Source organism: Falco punctatus, assembly GCF_963210335.1.
Source record: "Falco punctatus genome assembly, chromosome: 20".
NCBI classification, from domain to species: domain Eukaryota; kingdom Metazoa; phylum Chordata; class Aves; order Falconiformes; family Falconidae; genus Falco; species Falco punctatus.
Genome location: NC_137600.1, coordinates 6616559 through 6638897, shown reverse-complemented (window position 1 = coordinate 6638897; position 22339 = coordinate 6616559). Strand labels below are relative to the sequence as shown.

Genomic DNA, 22339 nt, shown 5'->3' with positions numbered 1-22339 from the left:
CTGCCGTGGGCTGTCACTTTGCCTGTTTCTTTTTACCTCCCTCTTCTGCCTGCATGCCCCAGGCACCTTCGCTTGTTGGCAACAAGGGATCAGGAGAGACACAACCCTGGTGGCGTGCTTGCAGGAGACTCTGGGCGAGCCGTGACCGAGGTGGGGCCTCCTCAGAGACACCTGAACGACTCAGATGCAGAATTCCCTGTGACCCGCATGGGATGGTGACCCAAAGGCCACCTGGGCACACTGAAAACGTCTCCCTGTAGATAGTGTCGCCTTGGGGATAAATCTTTACAAGCCCACCCAGAAATAAGGTGCTTAAGGTGGTGCCCAGGACATCCTCATGCTGTACACGTGCAGCTCTCGGGATGCAATAAATATATTGATCTGTGGAACTGCTCACACAGCTAAAAGCTGTGACACTTCTGTTCCCTGTGGCTTCCTCCGTTCCTTGTACTCCCATCAGCAAGGGCGATGAGCAATGTCTGCCTTTTGCTTTGTTCTAGGTGAAGATACGCACACAAGCCTTCATGGAGCCGCTGAAGATGTCAACATTAGGCTGGACAGAAACTCCTTGGCAGTTGGGAAGACCTACATCACGCTGTCAAATCACAGATGTGTGGTCATCCACAACCGGAGTAAAATCATAGCCCACTTCCAGTGGAAGGCTTTTCTTACTCAAGAGGAGGAGGATCAGGAGAAGCTGAGGTTCGTTGGAAAGATTCCTTTCAGTAACACACACTGCCCAGGGGTGAAACTACCATACGGCCTCAGAGGGATGTTGGTGCTTTTTTGGATGGTGTAGGAGAAATAAAGCATCCACCGCATCCGGGTCTGTGTCCCTGGGCTTCAGGGTAATGGAGCTCGGTGCTTCCCATTCTGGTTCCATCCATGTTCCAGCTGATGTTTTGGGGAGGAAAGGTTGATTGCAATGGCTGCATTTCCTCGGAGAGCAAATTCCCATCTGTGGGAGCCCTAAATCAGTGAGGCCTGGTCCCTGGGCTGGCAGGGGGTCTGTGAGGCTGAGGAAAGTGTCGGCACTCCTTACCTGGGACGGCGTTGAGCAGTAGCACCTAACAGCTGCAGGCAGCGTACCTGCTGTGATATTCACTGCAGTTTCTTCCCCTCCAGCTCTGGTAGGACAGCAACCTCCTTCAGCCTGCTTTTGCAGTAGTGCGCAGGGCAGGGTGCTTTGCTGGCCCCGAACGTTGAGGCCATCCGGCTGTAGGATGCTGAATTGCCTCGCGCTGTCCCGGCTTCCAGCACAACGAGGTATCCCTGCCCCTTCTCCGGGGCTGGGGAGAGTTTGGAGGTGGAGGGTTCTGCGGGGAAGTCAGGGACAGGACTTGGAAGTGCCTTTGGGCGTCAGCACCTGTGTCTTCGTGGTGCTGAGAGGTGGGGCAGGCTCTCCAAAGGGTGTCTCTGAAGCTTTGAAATTCCGTTTGGGGCAGCAAGGAAACGCCTCTGGCCCAGGGGGAGGCACTGGAAACGACACTTCAAAGCTGGGGTGATTTAGGGAGTCCTTGTGTGACTTTTCAGAGTTGGACGGCTGTAGGTGTATAGGAGTTAATCTGAACCCAGAGCTGATCAGGAAACTGCCTTCAACTGGAGCACTTTTTAAGGGCTTCTGAGCAAATAAAGTTCAATGTAATTAGGTCAGAAATGCCTTGAAGGCCAAAACTAGTTTTCCACTGTTCTCTGTTTTTAATTACACAGTGTGTGACTTTGGTGCAAGCGCAGTGTGCTAAAGGAAAAAATCTCATGACCTTCTCTTAGTACTTCCCTGTGCCATTCTTTTCGCATCTCTCCCCAGCTGCCCGTCTCAGACAGGACCCTGAGTGATCCTCTCTCCCCTCAGAAGCAACCAGCTTTCGCCAGAGTTGACGTGTTTCCCCAATTTTTTTGCAGAGACGCTTGATCTCATGCCAGCCTGTGTTCTTTACTGTGACCAGGGCGCTTTGTTCTTCCTTACTTGCAGTCTTAGGGGTGGTCATGGCTCCGAGGCCACTGTGCTGCTGTCGGAGCAGCTTTTGAGATCTTTTGAGAGCAGAGAGGACTTTGACAATGGGAGGAGGCAGTGCAGCAGCCTGTGCTTTGCTGTCACCCAGAAAGACCTGGCTCGTCACAAGGTCTACCCAGGGGCTTGCTCTGTCTCCCTCCTGCAGGACTTTCTGGGATGTAGTGGTGGAATTCTTGTCCGTTGCTGAAGGCTGAGTTGAGGGTTGCTCATGTCGGTGGCTGGAAGCCCTCCTCATGCACAGCGCTGTAGGTCAGCCATGGAGAAACATTTCCCACGACACTCCACTGGGAGCGAGCCAAAGAAAGTATTTTTGGCACCGGTGACAGCATCTGCCCGAGGCTCTGTCTGTGTGCCGCTAGGAACGTCCGTGACTGTGTTTCCTTGCTGATTGTATTGGAATTCAGCTGGGTGGTGACTGCTGTCCTGTTCATAGCGTGTTGCCTCGATTTTCTGTGTACAGAGCCTTCCCCTCACCCCCCTCGAGTAGTCACCTGCTGGTTCTTGGTGGCCAGGGGACTGGAGCGTGAAGGGGGCACAGCAACGTGCCAGCTGGGAAGCAAGTGCTCTGCAGCAGTGCTCCCTCCTCACCTCTCGGTTGTGAGCTTTCAACGCTGCAGTGATCGCTGCTACAGCTACCAAGTAAGGCAGAGGTGACCTGTGTCAAAGCTCTGTGGAGAAGAGGCCCAAAAGAAGAAAAAGGTGAAGTGGTTCAAGGCTGGATGTAGGGGTTTGGATTCAGAGGTGCTGGTGCTGACTTCTTTATTGGCTAATGCTGATGCCAAAACGGCACAGAGTAACAGCTCGGAGACTAATTTTTTCTTTAAGCAGCAAAGGTATTTATTCCGTGCAACACTGGGGAGCTACCGATTCGCACCGGACAAACCAGCTCTGAAGTTTTCAGTGAAAAGTCGGGTAATTTATACAGTTTTTGTGAGAGGTTACAACATCTTTACATACATATTCATTTGATTTCGACATCTAGTCATTCTATTCATAATAGGTGGGATCTAGGTGGAGTAAACCTTTCAACTTTCTTTGTTCAATGATCTTCTGACTCATGGTTTTCCTTTAACATCCTCAATGGAACCTTTCCTAATTATTCAGAGTACACGCCTTTACCTTTTCTAATCATTCAGAGCACATTCCTCTACTTGAACGTGGTCAGTGGGAGGGAACAGGCCCTGCCATCTCTCTCTTACCTCGACACAAAGAGAGCATCACCCAGAGCACAGTACCAAACACATCCTGACGAATCTTTTTAAGACCTTGCTCTGTTTCAATGCCAGGCAAGGCTCTCAGGGCCTCTGTCTTCATGCACCTAAACCCGTTAATTTCACTCAAGTGATGCGATGCCCGAATGCATTAGTTTGCTTTGCAAGTGCTCTGGGATCCTCTGCTGGATGGCAGTGTAGGCAACGGAGCAGCCAGTTCGCTTATCCCTGCCAGTGCAAAAGGGAAGATAAACAAGCGATGCTGGTAACCTGCAGCTGAAGCCCGGCTGCTTCTCCGCTTCCCAGTGAAGCACTGCAGTGGGTGCTCCTTCATCTCCATCCGTCTCCCCCGAGCACCTCTATGGGCGGCAAAGCCATCTGAGGGTGTTGGTGGGGTTGTGCATTAGTCGTGGCAGTAGCTTTGAGCCAGGAGGCTCTCCTGAGGGCTGCTAGCTTTCAAACCCCTCTTCTTAGCTTGTGAGTGTGGCGTAAAAGTGCCTGCCGTGCCAGTGCAGGAGTGATAACCTGATCTGCTTGGGACCCCGTGGCTTGGGGTCAGCCCCTCGCTGAGCTGCTGCTGCTGTTCCTCCCCCAGTGCGTTGCTGCTCCTGCGCTTACATGACAGTCTCTGCAAATATGTTGTTTATTAAATGATCTGCTTGGTTTGTCTCTCCCCATGGCTGCAGGTGCTGTCGCAGGCTGCAGAAGCAGGAGGAGAATGAGAGGAATTCTTTTCTCAAGCAGTGTGCAATGGACCCCACGCTCCAAGAGCGCCTTGCCCTTCTCTCCCGTGCCTTCCAGAACCAGAGGGCAAAGGTGCAGGAAGACTCTATGCTTTTCTCCAGTGATATTTTTGCCATTGAGCCAGTGGTAAGTGATAGCTGAGAACCTCCCTTCCTCCTCCTCCTCTTCCTCCTCTTCCTTCTCCCTGAATGAGGTCGCTTGGCAGATCCCCACATCAGTGTCTTGATGTGCCTAGAGGGAGACGTGAGGTTTCTAGTGAGGCTGGGAGAGATCGTTGCAAAAAGCATTTCTAAACTGCGAGCTCCGGGCAGGCGTTGAGAGCCTGCCTAAAGCTGAGTTCTGCTGCAAGGGCTGTAAATTAAGGGCACTTCCTAAGTGTCCTGACAGTGTTCCGAGGTATCGATGATTATATATAAGGGCACTCCTTACACGTAGTGTGTGGGGATTAACCATGAGTATTAGTTCACATACTGAAGAATGAAAAGGTCCTCTATGGAAAGGAGGGCAAGTTCAGCCCAAGTTTAATTGCGGCAAGACCAATCCCTTCATATAATCTGGACTTAGACCGTGCCTGAATCTCCCTCCCAGTGTCGTCTGTGAGCCTGCACGCAAGGCTGGCGGGTTTAAACAGACTTTTTTGAGTTCTATTGCACGCTTAGAGAAAAGTTTTTGCTTTTGTGTTTATGCAAACAAAACCTCATGTCCTTCAATTAACTAGAGCCCTGATTCTGAATATTTGCATGGTCTGAGATGATGAATGCCTGCTGTCTGAGCAGTGTAAAATCCCTTCTCATCTTGGAGCAAACCCTAGAATAATCTTAGCCTCTTCTTTCTTGTAAAATAGGGGAAACTATTGTTTTGTTATTTATTTTTAAGGAAGGGGATCATGTTCTCTTCTTGGTTGCTCCTATAGCCCGTACAAGGCTGAGAGCCCCCCATGTCAGCACAGCTGCAGTTTCACACCGCCACAGCTGAGAGCAGTGTGATGTGACCAAGAGCCTGTGTCGGAGCAGCAGGGCTGTAGCAGGGAGTGGGAGCTGATCAGCTGAACATGAAGAGCATCCTGCAGTGTGTCAGCCGGTTTTGGAGCATGTCCCAGGGCTACTGCTTCATTACAACTGGGCTAGGTCTCCATAAGGAGCTTAACCTGCTCTTGGGCTCCTGAAGTGCATTAGGGTGAGGTCCAGCAGCCTGGCTGCCCACTGAGTCCTGGTGCTCCGTGTGGAGCTGTACGGACCCAGAGTGTAGCCTGGCCTCAAGTCTTGAGTGGAAACCTTTCCTGAATGGCTGTGTTGATGTTATAGTTTGCTCTAGGACTGAGCGTAAGTGGGCTACTGCAGGAGCCTCTCCCTTCTGTCCTGTCCAGCATTATCAATCTTCTGATTCCCATTAATTCCATGATCTGTGGAACAATGAGTTTCACATTCAGAGTTTTGCTGGTGTCTGTCTTCCCCCCCGGCATATGGGTGTCTTCACATCAAATGTTAGTATTTTTTCCTCTTTATCAAGTGTAAAATCTAAGAATGCACTGCCGCTGACTTCCACAACCTTCTCCCCAGTGACAGCCCCGTAACTTTTAGCTTGGGCAGGCCCCTTCTGGCAGCGCCGTGTAAATCTGCTGGAGGGGCCCCGCCAGAGCCTGGACCTTGCTGCCTCGGACCTTCTGGCCAAAAGCGGCTGCTGCTCTTCCCACCTATCACCCTGGGAGCACCCTATAGAAAGAATCAAACCCTTGGAAGAAGCGGCTGGAGGTTCCCAGAGGTTAGGAGGCCGCTGGAGGGACGATAGCCTTGGAAAGGCTCTCTGGGCAGGGTGGCTTTGCAGGGTTTGTGCAGCAGCTTTGCTGTGTAAGCGGGCCGGTAGCTGCCAGGTGTTGCTCTCTGTGGAAGCTGCAGCGGGTTATTTCAGCCTGTATGGGGTTAACTTGTGGATGAAAATAATAACAAAAAAGGAGGCAGTGATTTTGGAATTAGCATGTGACCATGAACATTCTGAGCAGCCATCCAAGCCTGTGGGAGACAAGCTGTTGTGTAAGTCTGGCTTTCTGAGCGTGTCTCCAATTTGATTTATCAGAGATGTCGGCTGTATTTCTGTCACAGATGTGCTGGCCTTGGAGTTCATTGAATCCCAAAGTCAGCTAAACTCACTCAGCTGGAAAAGCGCGCTGTTGTTAGCAGATACATATTCACCAGGCCAATGGTTCTTTTAAATTTTCTTCCTTTCCTGCTTAGCTTCGTTTTTGCTTATGAATTGTGTTACGCTTGCTTCCGTTAACGGGAGATGTATTGCCTCTGTCAGCCTCTGAGTAATAACCAAACTGCCCCGAAGCGTCCACAAGGCCAATATATCTGATGGCGGCACATAAAATAGACCAGTGAGTACCACTGACTTGTGATCCAGCAGAAACGAGCAGCAAAAGAGTACTTTGTTAGATAGTTGACCTGAAAGACTGATACTGCTGCCTTAGGCTGCCAGAAGCTTTTTTTCTGGCCCCAGTGGAAGGAGAGATTTGGTTTGAAGGCTCAGGATGTGCTCTCCTTCCCCGCTTGGTGCCCCTCTAAGATGAAGACCTCAAGCATCGTCACTACTCTCAGCATTTCATTAACGTCCTTCCTCAGCACAGCAGCAGCGATGGTTTGTGTGGCGGGTGGTGCTGGTAAGCCTGGCAAGGCACAGTTTGTCACGCAGGAGCCGAGCGAGGGCTGTCAGCAGCTCTCTGGGCAGAGGACCCCAGCAGCTGGAGGATCTAAGGGCACCACCGGGCAGCTCAGCCCACGCAGCGCCCTTTAAGGAGGAGCGCAGAACGCCGGTGAGCCGGGGTGTGTGTTCAGCTACAGCTGTCAGGCTGGAAGCAAATGCAAGCAGCTGCCTAATGCACAACCCCCCCACCCCCACCCCCCCAGGGACTGCCTGCCCAGGGTGAGACCACTGAATTCAGTCTGTTAAACATACAGCGAGCAGCTGGGTGAGGAGCGCTGGTGAGTTATTAGACTCTAATTAGCCAAGCCAGGGAAATCCGTCATCTGAGTGTTTCTTCTCAGTGGCTCGGCTTAGGCAAGCTCCAGGTGTCGTAGCAGAGCTTATGTTGTTTGGAGCAGCACCCCAAAGGCTTTTATTCCTGTAAATTCAAGATTACTCTCTGGACGCTTTTGAGTCTGTGCAGCATCCCAGCAGGACCCGAGGGATCTGCTGTCTCGTACGCTGACTGTGGGTTGCAGGCTGGTGTCCCCAGTTTGCTTCCTCAAGCGAGTGTGTTATCGTATAGTAATGCTTCATCTTCCTCCAGTTGCTTGCTGGGTAGAAACACAAGGTCCATTTGATCTGGCAAAGTGTTTTCTCTAGGTTTTGAGAAAAATCCAGGTGACTTTATTGTTTCTTCTGTGTTCTTACGCTTGGTTTGTTGGAGTTGGAAACAGTTCTTTCTACCTGTTCTTCCCTCTGAGCAGGCTGTGCATTAGGGAATCATTGTAGGTGCAGCCCAGTAACTCAGCATGTCATAGCTCTTTAATTTTTGTGGGGGCTGGCCTCTGAGCTCTATGTGCTAAGTTGATGGGAAGTATTATAGTTGTTGAATATTTATGCTGCGGCAGTGCTGGAGGCTCCAGTCAGTTCAAGATTCTTCTGGACAAAGTACGGAGAATACCCAGCAGCAAGCAGAATCAAGCTTTGTGCATAGAAAATTAACTGTTCTTTTTGTGGTCTTCCTTATTTTTTTCGTTGCTTTAAAATATTATTACGGTTGTCAGAGACGCATATATTTATGCCAACAAATGGATGAGGAAGCATTTGTAGTGCTGGAGACTGAGGGGAATGTCAGTGGTGCCTTTGTTGAAACTGGTCGCAAGAAGCAAGAGCCTTTAGAAGCCAGGGATGTCTCTGAAAACACATGACAAGGCTCCCTGGGACTGAGCACCAGTGCCAGGACTCTGAGAGAGGGGGAGAGAATGAAGACCCTGAGGAAGCAGCGGTTGCGCACACACTGGTACCATGGGCCGGACTTAAATCCCGGAGCAAGAGCCTGGCAAGGAAAAGAGCTTGCTGGTTGCAGTAGGTGTGGAGCTGTAAGCAAATGCCATCTCTTCTTGTTTGAGCCCTGTGTTCAGGGAAACAGGGATGTACGCACCTTGCAGAGAGAACCGGGCTGCATGTGACTCTCAGCTCCCTTCTCAGGTCATCCATCAGCTGGAGGAGCCTGCAAGCTGGCTCAGTGCTGGCGGCACAGGGCAGGAGGAACCTGGTCTTCACTGCTCCCCAGGCAGGAGGGCTTGTTCTACTTGGTGCCGAGTGCCCTGACTCACCAGAATCCATTAAAGAGTTACATGCACGTACAGGTTGAGGGTATAAGAGGCAGCACGTTTGTAACGAAGAGTGGAAAAATCCCTTTGACTTGCTGACTCTCTTCTGATCTGGGTAAAACATTCCCATGGCCATAGGGAGACAGGGATGCAAGGGAAGGGTTGGAGGAAAAAGGTGCCTTGTGCTTAGATCAGCTGGTACTTCTGAAGAAATGCTTGATTTGCTGAAGCCAGCCAGTTGGGTTCCTTTATTAGAACCCTAATTAAGGAAAAAAAAAAAGCCTTTACCAGGTGCTAGTAAAGGTAAGGGACTGACATTTTTTGCAGCTGCTTCCAAAGTCTTACAAACCTGGATAAGTGCTGTTTGCTTCTTGCTCTTCATTGATGCTCTAAATAAAGGCTTACAGGGCTGTGGTTGCAAACAAGAAATGTAGTGTTTGAGGATAAATGGTTTGTTGTCTGCTTCTGTTTTAGGAGGGAGATGTCTGGCCAAATTCTTCAATTGAAATTAAGGTGATCTTCAAACCCCGAGAAGCCCGAGTCTATCAACAGTCTACTGCGACATCTCAGGTACGGCTCCTTTCTCCTCCTCCTGCCACCCACCGCAAAGGCAGGGCACAAATACTCTTCCAGCCCACTTGGTCCCCGTGGACTTGCTAGGAAGGGCAGCGCCGGCACCTTCCTGCTGTCCCTGTGGCTTCCAGCTGGTCTGTGCAGAGCCAGGGCTTGGGATGCCTGGCTCTGACCACTGATGGCTCTAGAGCAGCCAAAGCAGCGAGGGGATAAGCTTTCCTACCAGGCATGTGCTCTGCTGCAAGGTGTTTGTAAAGGCCAGAGAGCTGCGCCGCAGAAGAGCTTTGGTGGACGAGCACTAAGCCCCTGTAGACCTGCAAGATGAGCCTTGGATCCATGGATGCACTGCCAGGCTCCTGAGGCGGTAGGAGCTGAGTGAATCGTGCTCCCTGCCCCTGGGTCACCTCCCGCTCTCCAGGCGCTGCCAGACCGTAGGTGGCTGAGCCCCGCTGAGCGCAGGGTGTCTGTGAAAGTACCAGGCGTGTGCCGCTCTCCCTGCGTGGGACCGGTCACCTCGTGGCTCGAAGTCCGTGCTGCATCTGCGTAGTGTTGTACAGGGCTCGCTGCCCGCAGCAGGGTGAGCTCCCTGCCCAGGAAGCACGGGGCGAGCAGTCTGCTAGACAAGCTTTATGCTCCTCCTGGCTGACAGAAGTGCTGTCACGTCTTTTGCTGGCAGCGGTTATCACTGACCCACCGAGTTACGCTGCCTTTGCCCTTACAGAGGTGATGGCTTTGCTGTGCTGGCACGGGGCAGGGAATGCTTGCAGCAAGCTCCGTGGTTCAGGTTACCTTGTCCTTCCTCTCCGTCTGTGTGGTGCTGCTTGAGGTGGTTTTCAAGAGCGGGAGGTCCCTGTCAGATTTCCATCCAGGGAAATGATTTTCCCCATCTCAGAGGAAGGAGGTGCGAGGCCCGTGGTCCCCAGCAGCCAGGCTCCCATTCTGGAGGGTGCTGAGATCACTAACCCAGCTGCTTTGATCCCTTCCTTACTGCTCCAGGCTGGCGGATGCAAAGGCCAGGAAACAGCTTTTTATTGATACGGTAACTGCGCAGGGTTCCGCAGGCTGCTGGGGTGCGGCTGTCAGCCGGCTGCTGGGCCGTGCTTGGGCTCTTCCTTCTCAGCTCCTGTGCGGTCGTCTCTGATGGCAGCGATACAGACAGCAGGTTTTTATCTTTGGTTCTGTTTTGTGAGCTTTGTGCCTTCACTGAACGGCTTTCAAAGCTTGTCTAAGTGCATGGGAAGGAATTCCGAAATCGTCTTTTATGCGCAGCATATCTTCTTCAGGGTGCAAAGTGATTGCTAAGTTCTAAAGCAGCCCAAGGACTCGGTTAGAAATGAGAAGCCAGCCCCAAAGTATATCTCCTGAGGGAAGAGAGGGGTCCTGTATCTTCTCGCGGAGCATCTAGTGCTGGTGCCACCCAGCCCGGAGTCAGGGACTAGCACTGAGGCTGCCTGGAAAATCCAGGCGAACCGAAGGAATTCCGTCCTGACATGGCGATCTCTCCCCAGGCCGTGAGACCAGGCTGCCCCTGCGCATCAAAGGGAGCGGCATAGGGCCCCAGCTGCGCTTCAGCTTTGACCAGCTGGACATCGGGAAGGTTTCTGTTGGATCAGCCCACAGCTATGAGGTGAGCAGTGGGGCTTGCTGGGGTTGGGGTGGATCCTGATGGCTCCTGGGGCAGCGGTGAGCTTTGTGGGCCTGTGGGATTTCTGGCAACGCCGGCAGTTGTGAGCACGGAATATTTGACGTGAGTGAAATGTGGGAGGTTTTGCGGAATCTGGATAGTTTTGATGGGGTCTGAAGGGTGTGTCTGTTGTTCCCAAAGCCCCAGTCGCTGCTTTTTGGCAACCTCCCTTTGAGACCAGCTGGGAGGCTTCGTGCGGAAAAACCAGCCCTTGACACATGAAAGCAACACCGGGTCAAAAAGGTCGGGATCCAGAGGCTTTTGTTTCAGCCCTAGAGTCACTGCACCTTTGTACCCTGGCGGTTAAAAAGCAGCTGGAACAAACGTGTTGTGTTCCAACTCGAGTCCGTTGCAAACACCTTTCAGTGAAGCGCATCCAGCTGGTTCCTGGCGCCGGAGGGAAGCCGGCCAGGCTCCCCGCGCAGAGCTGCCCGCGCAGGCACCGGGAGCGCTGTCCCTGCTGAGCAGCCTCCTGCCACCCTTCAGACCTGGTGCCCCTCTGGCTCTATGAACAGAGCAGAGCAGTTCTGGAAATGAAGCAGAGGAGCTTTCCCTCCCCCCACCCATGGTGGCAAGTTTTCTGTCAAAAAAAAAAACAAACCCACAAAAAAAACCCCACCCAAAACCCGAAAAAAAACCCCAAAAAACAAACCCCCAAACCCCCAAAAATCTAACCCCCCCCAAAAATACAGCAACTGAAAGAGGTAGAAAATGAGGCAATACGTCGTGCCAGACACTTTCAAAAGCTTGACTGTGGCAGGGAAGGACATGTTAAGGGGTTTTCTTTCCAAAATATTGTGCGCTCTATGCATTTTTAATGCTGATACTTTATGGAGGAGTCTATTTATATAAATTATTTTTTTTTTCATTACTTGAGAAAATGTGAATAAGTAGGTGATACTGTAGGTGCTGTATGGAGCAGCCAGACTGGAGGTAAACCTCAGCATAGGATCCCTAAGTGCAATTTGTAACTAAGGTGTAAAACACATGAGCAGTTTTCCAGTTACCAGTGCAGAGTTGGAATAGGTGAATGTTTTCAACAGCAGCTGCAAGACTGGAAAATAAGGGCCGTATGTCTGCTTCTGTCTCAGTTTTTCTGACAGGTTTTGTGGGGACAGAAATTAGGGAAAAAACCTCCAGATCAGGTAGTTGGGAGTGCAGAAATGGCAGGATGTCACCTGCAGCCATCGGAAACTGTAGAGCTTTGCTTTGGGTAGGTCTGGTGACCAGCAGCGTGCTGGTACTCACAGGCAGGTGTGGGCGCTCCTTGCTGAACGTGAAGAGAGCTGAATCTCACCAAGCGCCGCAGGATTGCGTCGCTTGTTGGAACAGTAAATAATGGTAAATTAGCAGATGATGGCTGCGAATATTGTGAAAGAGAAATTCTTTAGACTAGGTGGAGCTGCCATGCACCTCACTCTCGCCCTTTCTTGACGTGTCTGGTTGAGCAAAGACAGAGAGACTCTCAGATGAAAGAAAAGAATAAAATGAGCCTCACTGACGTACCCTAGCAGAGCCGGGGAGTGCTGCTGAAGCTGGTTATAGGGCTGTCCCGAGGTATTTTCCACATCAGATGAGCTTGTTGGCGGCAATGGGAGCTGAATGTGTTTTGCCCTTGGCGGGACTGGGCTCATCTGGAGCAGAAGCAGTGAGGTGGCGATGCGCTAGTAATGCTGCGACCGCCCTTTGCTGCTCTTTGGGGCAGGTCTGCATCGCCTTGGTGATGCTGAGCACGTCCTCTGCACTGCAAGGCCCAGTGGACTGCTCTGTGTCAGTGGAATAAGCCCAGGGTGACTCCGTTTCTGTGAAGTTATCGCTGTTCTGCATGCAAAAGCCCAAAGGAAGAACCTGTCCCGTTGCGTGTTCTTTAGCTTCAGCCAAGCAGCAACACACAGTATCTTCTGCCTTTTATAGATGTCTAATTAGAGAAGAAATCAGCCTTCTGTAAGGAAGGAAGATTCCTCATGTATTTCCATTTTGATTTCTTGCTGCTGCAGGCGATCCTGTTTAACAAAGGAGTCATCGATGCCCCCTTCAGCTTGGTTCCTCCAGCGACGGCTCTGGGCTCCTGCTTCTCCTTCCACCCCCAGGAGGGCATCATTTCACCAGATGGCCTCCAAATCCTCCGGATCTCCTTCAGTTCCACCATCCTGGGGCCATTCACAGAAGAATTCCGGTTCAGTGTGGGTGGATCCCCTGAGCCTGTGACCTTGACTGTCAGGTGAGGAGGGTTCTAGGAGCCTGGTGGGCACATCTGTAGCCATCTCTGGGTAATCATCTCCCACCTACCTCATTTGGTGATGGAGCAGAGAAAAAAGTGTTGTCTAATGCCTTAGTCGAGCACGAGGGTGACGGGTTGGTTTGAAAGCCACTGTGGTGCTGAGACCAGCTTTTATCTGTCCCGGTGGTAACAAAAGCTGAAGGCTTTGCAGTTCTTTTTAACCAAGCCAGTTCCTCCTCTGCCTTTGTCCTTACAGGGGCTGTGTCATTGGACCGACTCTCCATTTCAATGTACCTTCCCTCCACTTCGGCGATGTCTCCTTTGGTGAGTGTGCCCTGGGCTTGGACCGCAGGTCGGGAGGTCTGTGCCTTACTGAAATGAAGCACTTGAAGAGCGTCTGTCGCTTGTGTTCCTCCACAGCAGCCTTCAGGGTGTTAAAAGCAGGGCTGGCGCTTGCTCAGGTGGTGTTTTGCTGTTGTGAGAGCAAATAGGGCCAAAGGAATAGCAAGCCAGTATTTTTCTGGTGCCCTCAGAGCCTGCTCAGCCCCAGCCCGCCAATCCTTGGCAGCAGAATGATGGTGAAAGCCCTTGTCCCAGAAGGGCCCGGGGGTTGGGGCTGAAGGAGAAGGGCGTTTGAGCCACACGCTAGCCTGTGGCTGCTCGGGGGGAATGCTTACCCCACTTGACCTTTAGTGTGAGATGTTGATTTGTGCCGTGAGGGCTCCTCGTTATCACCTGCCCAGTAATAAGCCCAGGCAGTAGCTCTGCGTTGGGCACTGATGTCCCCAGAGATGTGGGCTCCTTCTCCTTCCCCAGCTGAAGCGCTGACGGAGCGGGTGGCTGAGCCCCAGTGTCTCCATTGAAATGCAGATTCTGATTCTCCATCTCGAGTCTCACAAAAGGCTTTTTACTGAGACGATCTAAAGCTTAAATGTGAAATCAATTGTGGATTGATTGAAAGGCCGTTATCATTCTGCGCCCTGGATGCCTCTGTGTTTTCATGATGTTTGTGGGCTTTTTAAGTAAGCTCATTACCTTCCCCGAGCCACTTCCCCCTCTCCCTGCATCACCGCTCTGCCACTGCTGTGTTTTCTTTTGAATAAATAAACCCACAAGAAACGCACCGGGCAGGAATACGGTTGTGTAATAGGAGATTCATCCTACTTAATCTGACTTCGTTAACAAGGCCTTTTCAGCTGAAGGCAGCTATTGTATTTTTGCTTCTTGTCACTGTGCTGCTGACTGTTGTCTGCCTCTGGCGACTTCGGTCCCATTTGGGGCTGTGCAGTCTGTGCGTGTCCTTTCTGTGCCCCCCCTGCCCCCCGGCCGGAGTAATTGCTGGCGGTGGGCAATGCTCACTGCTGATGGGCACGGAGAAACATCTGCTGTGCCTGCAGGTGGTTTTCCTCCCTGTCTGTATGCAAATAGCGCTTGGTAAGCAGGGCATGGGAGGTGTCTCCTTCTGGCAGAGCTGGTGTCCGCTCCAGAGCAAGCTGCGGGCTGGTGTCCTGCCTCTGCAGCACATCCCCTGCCACCCAGTGTGGTTGTATCACTGGTTTTCCATTAGGGAAAGCAAGTGTCAGAGCTAAAGTGATGTCAGGCATTGCGGGCAGTAATCAAAGGCAGCGAGGATGTGATGTCCCCGTTTGTTAGGTAAGGCGAGACACGTTCCTGCTCGTTTCTAAGGAAGCGTCAGGTTTGCCTGCAGTGGGGTGGGCTGAGTTGTCCTGTGCTCAGTCGTGCTGTGCTCAGTCTGGCTGCCCCGAAACAGGAGCTGCCTTAAGGATCCTGCCTAGGGAAGCTGCATCAGAGTGCTGTGCATCATGTTGTAGTGCCCAATTTCGTCCTTCCTTGTTCTTGAAGAGAAGCTACAGTAAGGAAAATCTGCTACTTTCATATATTAAAAACCGGGGGAATGTTCATGGAGTTAATGGGGAATTTTACAGGCTGAATTTTCAGGATAAATGGTCTGTCTGGATGCACGCTCGTCAGTGAGAAAGAGTTGGGGCTGGTTTGGGGGCAGGTGAGAGGGTTCCTCACAGTTAAAGAGAGACTTGTGCTCTTCAGCACCAGCACCGCTGCCCATTGCCAAGGAAGCAAGCTCGGCCGTCGAGAGAAAAGGCAACTTCAGCCACAACTCGCTCCTCCCTGAGCTTCTCAGTTACCTGCCGTGCACATTGACAAGAGCTCAACTCCAAGCAGGGTTTTATCCTAACAGGAGAGTTGCAGCAGGAATCACAGCGTAACTGGGGACTTAACTGATATTTGTCTCACCTTCCCAGGCTTTCCTCACACCCTGTCGTGTCGCCTCACTAACACCTCCTTGGTGCCTGTGACTTTCAACCTTCGCATTCCTGACGATGGCTCGGGACAGCGCAGCGTCACCAGTTTTGCTCAGATTTCAGACAACGCTTGCCTGTCCTGGAGGAAGGGAGCCCAACATCACGTCAAGCCAATGGAGTTTACCATAATGCCTTGCAAAGGCATCATCCGCTCCCAAGGAGCCCTGGATATCCAGGTATGGGATGAGCCCGGCCATACGTGCTTCAACAGGTGGAGCTGCAGTGTCAGTGACGCGCGCGAGGGCTGCAGCGCTGCTGGCTTTGGGCATAACCAAGTAAGAGATGGGCTTTTGTTAGCTGAGGGACTCTGGGATGGAGCAGCGTTTTGTTTCCAGAGTCGTAAGCCAAGGATCACGTATCGTGTGGTCAAGCACAGAAGCCGTGCGTGTGTTTCTGAGCTGCTTAGAGCGATTTGTTTGATTTGAAGGGGGCCGAGGAAGGGTGAGGACGGAAGGTGGCTGTTGAAAAGAGAGATGCCATTGCATAAAGCAGTTTGCTTTTCTTCCCGGTCTTATTTTTCCTCTCCTGTTGAGCAGGATGAGTTGCATTCACTGCAGCGGGGGCTGAGAAAGCTCCAGCAGCCATGAACAAACTGCACAGCTTTTGCTGGGCCACGTTTTGCCCTCAGCTTCCCACTGTAAAGCTGAACTCATTCTGGGAAAGTCAACAGATCTCCCCTGGGTTCCCGCTATTGTAGTTGAGATGAAAAATTGGTCCCTTAATACTATGGTGAGTAGACCATGAGTTGTGCTTTGAATTAGCTTACGCGTGCCCTGGTGTGCAAGGTGTATTTCACAGGTGGGGTTTGTCAGCAGAGTTTTGTTCCTGGGAAAGGCAGTGGTCCACACGTGGAGCAGCAGCAGAACCAAGGCAAAACGCTCCCTTTCCTTAGCGTGGAAGGAGAAGTGCAGGACACCACGCGTGCGTGGCTGATGGCTTCTGGGAGTGCTGAAGTATTTGACGCTGCTCTTCTCCTCTACCAGGTCACCCTGTGTTCCAACACGGTGAGGCAATACGAGCTGGCGCTGGTGCTGGACGTGGATGGTGTTGGCCAGGAGGTGTTGGCGCTGCCTCTCACAGCCAGGTACCGGCGCTTTCCTTGCAGCTGGCCACCTTTCCCCGCGTAGCCAGGCCCAGCACGCTGCCTGGCGTGTGGTGTGCTGGCTGCCGCCCCAAAGGAGAAATGGTGCTTCATGAGCTGGTTCTGCCCAGCTCGCTGTGAGCACAGCCGTGCTTTGCCAGCGGCCGTGTTGAGAAGCACCTGTGCTCAGTGCTCAGGGCCGTGCCTTTCTTGTTCTGTTTTGAAGGCAACAGTGCTTATATTCCTTGTTGGCCTGTCGTCTGGGACTTGAGGAGTAACGAATCTGCAAAGGGCTGCCCCTGCTTCTCCCTGCAAGCGGTGGGCTTGTGCTGGGTTGGCCCAAAATGCAGCATTTGTTTGGAAGGCAGCGAGCAGCCTGCTGAAAGCTGGGGTCTGGCTCAGTTAATGAAGGCGTGTGCAAATGGGAAAGGGGCTTATGGCAGGACTGGTGGGGGGAAACTAAAGGGGAAACTCGTCCTTGGTGTGGCAGGTGAGCTCAGCTTTCTCTGGTTCTCTTGAGCATGAACATTCCCAGACTTAAGCCAAAAGCTGCTCTTGCTGCAGCCACGCTCAATGGCATTGCGCCGCAGCGGGTGCCAGTATAATGACAAGAGGGACGCAGTTCGCTGGTGCTGTTCCCTCTCCCAGGTGGTCAGCCAGGCGGTGCCTGGGCTGCAATTTTGTAAAACGAGTGGGAATGGGAAGAGTCAGTGTGTGGGCTGGTGGGTGGAGGACCCAGGCAGCTGCAGGAGCTGGGAGAGGCTGGTCACCCACTGCGAGAGGCAGGCGGTGCTGGTGCCCTCCATCGCGGGGGCAAGCGGCTGAGGTTTCAGGCAGGGTGAGAGCGGTACGGGAGAGGAGGGAGTTGCTTTTACTGAGATGCTGGAGTCTTGTTTTCCTTGAGCTTTGGGGAGCGCTGATCCTCAGCGGGAAGGCTCCCGCAGAGCTCGTGCCTTGCTGGGACTGTGGGAGGGTCCTTGCCGGCCTCCCGGGGCAAAGGAGGGGCAAAGCTTGATGAGAGAGCACTGGGGCAGGGCACTGGGCAGCCTCTGCCACGGGAGTCTCGGGGTCTGCCCCTCCTTTACAAGAGGCTGTTGAGAAAAAAGAAGTTAGAGGTGAGTGATTGCTGTAGAGGTAGGAAATGTCTATCTGGCAGAGACAAATGCCTTGTGTCTATTTCATGCTGTTTGGGGAGTGAACAACTTCTACAGTCTCTCAGTGTCTCTAATTCCCTTTGGTCATCTCTTCACCCAGGTGTGTGGTTCCTCCGCTGCACGTGCTCAGCCCTGTTCTGAGGTTCGGACGGTGCTTTCTGAAATTCCCTTACGAGCGGACACTGACCCTTGTGAACAACAGCGATCTTCCAGGCTGCTATGCAGTCCTTCCTCAGGTTTGGCATTGCGTTCGCCTCCTGCCCTCCAACGTCGTTATCGAGGGGTTTATTAGGAAAAAAAGGGGGTTTGGAGAAGACCTTGCTGTTTAGTGTTCAAACCTCAAGTTTTGCAGAGAACGGGAGGCTACCTGAATATGAACTTCAGGAGCGGTTTGAACTCTTTAGGAAGCAGTTTTGGTTCTAGTCTTTGGGGTGCTTTCATGCAGGAGAACTTTGAAGGTTGTGAAAAGCGGCTGCAAGGAGGCCACCAGCACCGGAGTGGGTGTTTGTGGGTGCAGCAGCTTTTGGACCCTGTGAGGATGCTATTTAGCCCCATATAAATCTTGCACCTTGTGTTGAGCTTTTCTGCTTTCTCCTAGGGATTTTTAAAAATGTGGGTGAATTGCTGCTGTGGTAGATGTTAAGGAGCTTGAAGTTTCCTCAGACTCTGAGGTTCTGTCACATTCTGACAATTGTTGTCTTTGATTCTGTCCCTTACAGGAGCACAAGGAGGATGCTGCTGTGTGGTACTCCAGCCCTGTGCCGTGTGGGATTATCCAGCCTCACAGCTCGGTGGAGATCCCGTTTACGCTGGAAGCCCAGGCGATAGGAAGGCAGGACACTACTGCTAGTGTCTCAGTGTTTGGGAATGAAAGTTTCCCACTGGTGAGTGCTAGGCGAGATGCGTGCCTTTGTGTGACTCATCTTGGCGGGGCATAAAGTGTACAGGGGTTCTGCCAGGGAAAGGGAGAAGGTCATAATATGTGGCTGGTGTGGACAAGGAAAGAAGGGGTTCGTGGCATAAGTAACAGCTAATACCTAGAGAAGGGTGGTGTCCTCTTAGGTGTCTGAGATGTGTTTAATTATGGGCGTGTGAGGCGGGATAACAAGCCCAGCCTGAAACCCAGAACAATTCCTGGGTCTCTCGCTCTCCTGCATTATTAGATGAGCAGCAACTGCTGCTTCATTAGAACTTTTGTTCAGGAGCACACGGGGACATTGCTGCATGCCGCTAAAGCAAGGGCGGTGTAGGAGGCCGTGCTGAAATGATGAATTCTGTAAAGCTGGATTTAAGCTTTCATGAAAGTCAGGTCCATCCCGCCTGAGAAATATCCATCGTATCTCTTTGCCAAAAGCCCCAGCCAAAGATGCATGAGACTCCACGCTGCTTGCATCTGGAGCACAGACTGTTTTTGTTGGTTTTTTTTCCCTACCAAACTTGGAAAGGGGTGAGGTGAAGCATTCCTGGACTAAAGCCTCCTACAAGACATTGGCATTCAGGCATGTACAGCAGCAACAAAGTGTAGGCAAGAGAATGTTGTATGTGGTGTCCTGGCTTCCACTGGCTGAAACAGAGAACAAATTTAATTAATAATTTAATTTAAAAACCTTTTGAATTTAAAAGGAGATTAACTTTTGAAGCAGCTGTTTTAAAATGTCTTGTCCTCTCTCTGAGCATGGAAGGGGATATCAGAGGATTCCTGAGAACCTGAAGCTTTCTGTAATGGAAAGGAAGGCTGGCATTTTGAAAGCAAATGCAGGGATATAAACTTTTTATAAAATGAATTGAAACGATGATGCCAAATCCCCTGGATGCTACTGATCATCTCACCCCAGGCTGCTGGGGATGTGCATGTAAACCAGTCAACAGCAAGGCCAGGCAATGCAGGCTTTGCAGGGAAGTCTCACGTTTGACAAAACAGTTGCTCGCAGATAGAAGGCATGCTTCCCTGGAAGAGGAGGGTTTCTCCCCACTGGAATAGCCAGTTGTTTAACTGTCACCTGGTTTTTGAGCTGCAGGTCCCTTGAAAAGCTTTTACCCTTGGGCTAACAATTTATAAATTGAAAGTTGACCTTACCGTAATCTTTTCTATTTGGACATGAACGTGTCGATGTTTTGCCCAAAGGGCGAGCGTTTCAGCTGGAGAATCATAGCTGTCCCTAAAGAAAGGACTAGATGTGCTGCATTTTCTATAGGTCTGTCTTCTGGTTGCAGTGCAGTTCCAGTAGTTCCCTGGTAGCTGACGCACCCAAAGCTTTCTGGGCTGGCAGAAGAGCTGGCTGTCTTGTTACATGTCCTGCGCTGGTGGCAGATCCTACCCGTACGGCTGCAAGTCTGACCTTGGGAATCGCTGCAGCGTGTTCCAATAGAACTTCAAAGCTCATTCGTGCCTTAGGCTGGGGTGCCCAGTGTCGATGCCTGGTCTTTACCACCGTTTCAGGCGGAACGTGGTACAGATCTTTCATCCAGGTTGTGCAGAGTCCCTCCACAGCTCTGTTGTCAGGTATTTTGTTTGCAGGTGACCACGTGCCAGCTCCAGTCTGGTGTGTATCATCTGCATGAAGGAGCTGGTAAATCCCAGCGCTGGCGTTACTGGTGGCAAGGCAGCCTCGTGTGCCGCGGGCAGGGGGTTTGGCAGCTGGCCGCTGTCAGAATAAGCGGGCACTCGAGCACAGCTGTCCGCCAGGGTCAGATGCTCTTCGTTCCTAAGTGATCAAATGTGACATGACCTACCTGTCGACAAAGCCAGCGGTGCTGGGGGGGGCGTGGGGGGGGTGGTGGTGGCTGTGTCTGTAGCTGTGGCAATACTGCCGATGGCAGAGCTGCCATCTCTTCTTGCTGCCTTCCTTTCCCTGTGCCATGTTGCCTGTAACGCTGTTGCATGGCATTTTTCTTGTCCCTTTTAAGAACCCTGTAGACAAAGGGGTTGGGGTTTTTGAAGTCCTCTCCTTGGTGGTGAGGGTGCGTGGTGTTAGTACACAGTCTGACAGAAGCCAGCTCACCTGGGCATCCTCCAGATGTTGTTCTGCTCATCCCCAAAGGGCTCTGCCCTACCTTTGCTGCTGCTGTCCCGCTGTCACCAGGAAGCTGAGCTGGCTGGCGAGGCGCACCTCTTCCCTGCAGCTCCTCCTTCCTGGGAGCTTTGGGCAGCATCACCCAGACATGCATCGTCGTGCATGGCTTCAGTTCCTTATTTTTGAGGCCCCAGCCTTGGTAGGTGATTTTTTTTGGTGCTTAGTTGCACGCAGCAGTGCCCTGTCAAGGGATGAGCATTTCTGGATGCTGCTGCTGCTCCTGGCTGAGTTGGGCTGGTGATTCTGACAGCTGTCAATACCACTTCCTTGAGCCAGACATCATTAAAGGTTGTACACGGTGGAGGCTGGTTTCTTTTTCGGTTAAATCGTACTCTGTGCCCTCCAGTGAATCGTACAGCGTCTGGTCAGTGTTGGGAGTTCTATGCATTCAGATCCTGTTAAAGTGTTGAGGTGTTTGGAACCAGTGAAATCCACAGCAAGACTGGACAAATTCTCATTGTTTTTAATGATGTGGGAAGGTGGTTTAGCAAAGGGATCTGTGTTCCTCCTCCAGTAGTCTGTGCCAGTTCTGCAAGGAGAAAGCTTTTTGGGTCTGACTGTCGAGAGAAAAAACACCGCTTGAATGATGTAATGAATAATTAATGCCTGTTATTCATGTCATACCGGCAATACACCTAGGCACACATCAGAGGCCATAACTTGCACGATCTCTGCTCTGAAGAGCCTGCTTCGCTTCTGGCTTGTGCTGGTTTGCAGAGGTGCATTTTTGGGAATGTCAGAGAAGTAACTGTCCAAGTGTCGCTGTGCAGCAGCAGCGATCAGGGAGGTTTGGGGCAAGGCTGAGCGGCAGAAGGAGCGGGAGCAGGCACAAGGCAGAGAAAGGAGAGCTAACTGTGGAGGAGGTCTGGAAAGGAAAGCGTGGGACCCAGGGTTTCTCTGTCCCCTGAGAACGGGAGCTTGTGGCTTTCAGATGGGATCGCTCCCGAGCCTGCACTTGCCCCGGGCCTTCTGTTTCAGCCTTGCAACGCTGAAAACTTCCAACAGCCGTACTTATTGCCTCGTCGAGGAGGACCCTTAGAGCTGTCTCGTATTTTTTAACTTCCCCTGCTTTTTTTTTTCTTTCCTACCTGCTTCCTGGAGCAGAATGTCTCTTTAGTGAGCGTTGGAGAAGGACCAGTTGTCTACGTGCATCCGAGGGAGATAAATTTTGGCAGTATTGAAGTTCTGCAAGATGCGTCCAAAAGTCTCCACCTCTCCAATCAGGCTGTCATCCCTGCATCCTTCTGTGTAGAGATGGTAAGTATCTGTGGGGCTGTTTCCCAATGAAAATTGACTGGTCTGTAGCAGCCCGTGGCCTGATTTTTACATGCAACGTTTCCATATTGCTGTCTCGGAGAGAAAGCAAGATATTCCGTCCCAACGCAGCGAGAGGAGCCTGGCTCTGGGGGCAGTTTTAGCTGGGGCAGCCCTCAGTAAAGTAGACAGCTTGCATAGACGTTTGTGCAGAAAGGAGTCTGGATCATCTTTACAGGTTTGCCCTTTGTTTTCTGGAGGGTATTTAACGGAGAGTCGTGTCTTTGGAGCTCAGAGATCAAGAGGCCCCTGTGGCCCTTTGCTCCTGGAAGGGCATGGATTTCCCGACACTTTCCCCATTAGGTCTGCGTTTGCTTTGTGTCAGACTGCTGTTTGTGACAGAGTCTGGGGTGTGAAGTTTGTCCTCAACCTGCTTGTGGTGAGGTGAGTTTCACACCTGCTGGGGGCCCGACCAGCTGTGGCGTTGCACAAACACAGAACGGTAAGGGTTGTGTAGCTACAGAGTCTGTGGGCTCCGTCGCGTTGCAGAGCATCTCCGGGGGCCAGCCGCAGGGAAAGGCCGTTGAACTGATGGAGGCCGCAGCTGACAAGCTGCATGGCAGGTGGCAGGAGGAGGTTGGGTCGCTGCCCTGGCAGGGGGGGCAGGGCTGGTGCAGCCAGGGAGGGCTCCG

At 51.9% G+C, this 22339-nt stretch overlaps 1 pseudogene across 1 annotated transcript in view; it reads left to right on the top strand.

Annotated features, from left to right (window-relative positions):
* Positions 1-22339, top strand: part of LOC308055833 (hydrocephalus-inducing protein homolog) — a 76111-nt pseudogene that overhangs the window by 20968 nt on the left and 32804 nt on the right. The window contains exons 7-17 of the transcript XR_013931978.1: positions 501-702; positions 3912-4095; positions 8739-8834; positions 10346-10464; positions 12519-12742; positions 12999-13066; positions 15025-15260; positions 16068-16168; positions 17420-17555; positions 18039-18203; positions 21498-21650. The product of XR_013931978.1 is annotated as a hydrocephalus-inducing protein homolog (transcript). The remainder of the gene's footprint in view (positions 1-500; positions 703-3911; positions 4096-8738; positions 8835-10345; positions 10465-12518; positions 12743-12998; positions 13067-15024; positions 15261-16067; positions 16169-17419; positions 17556-18038; positions 18204-21497; positions 21651-22339) is intronic.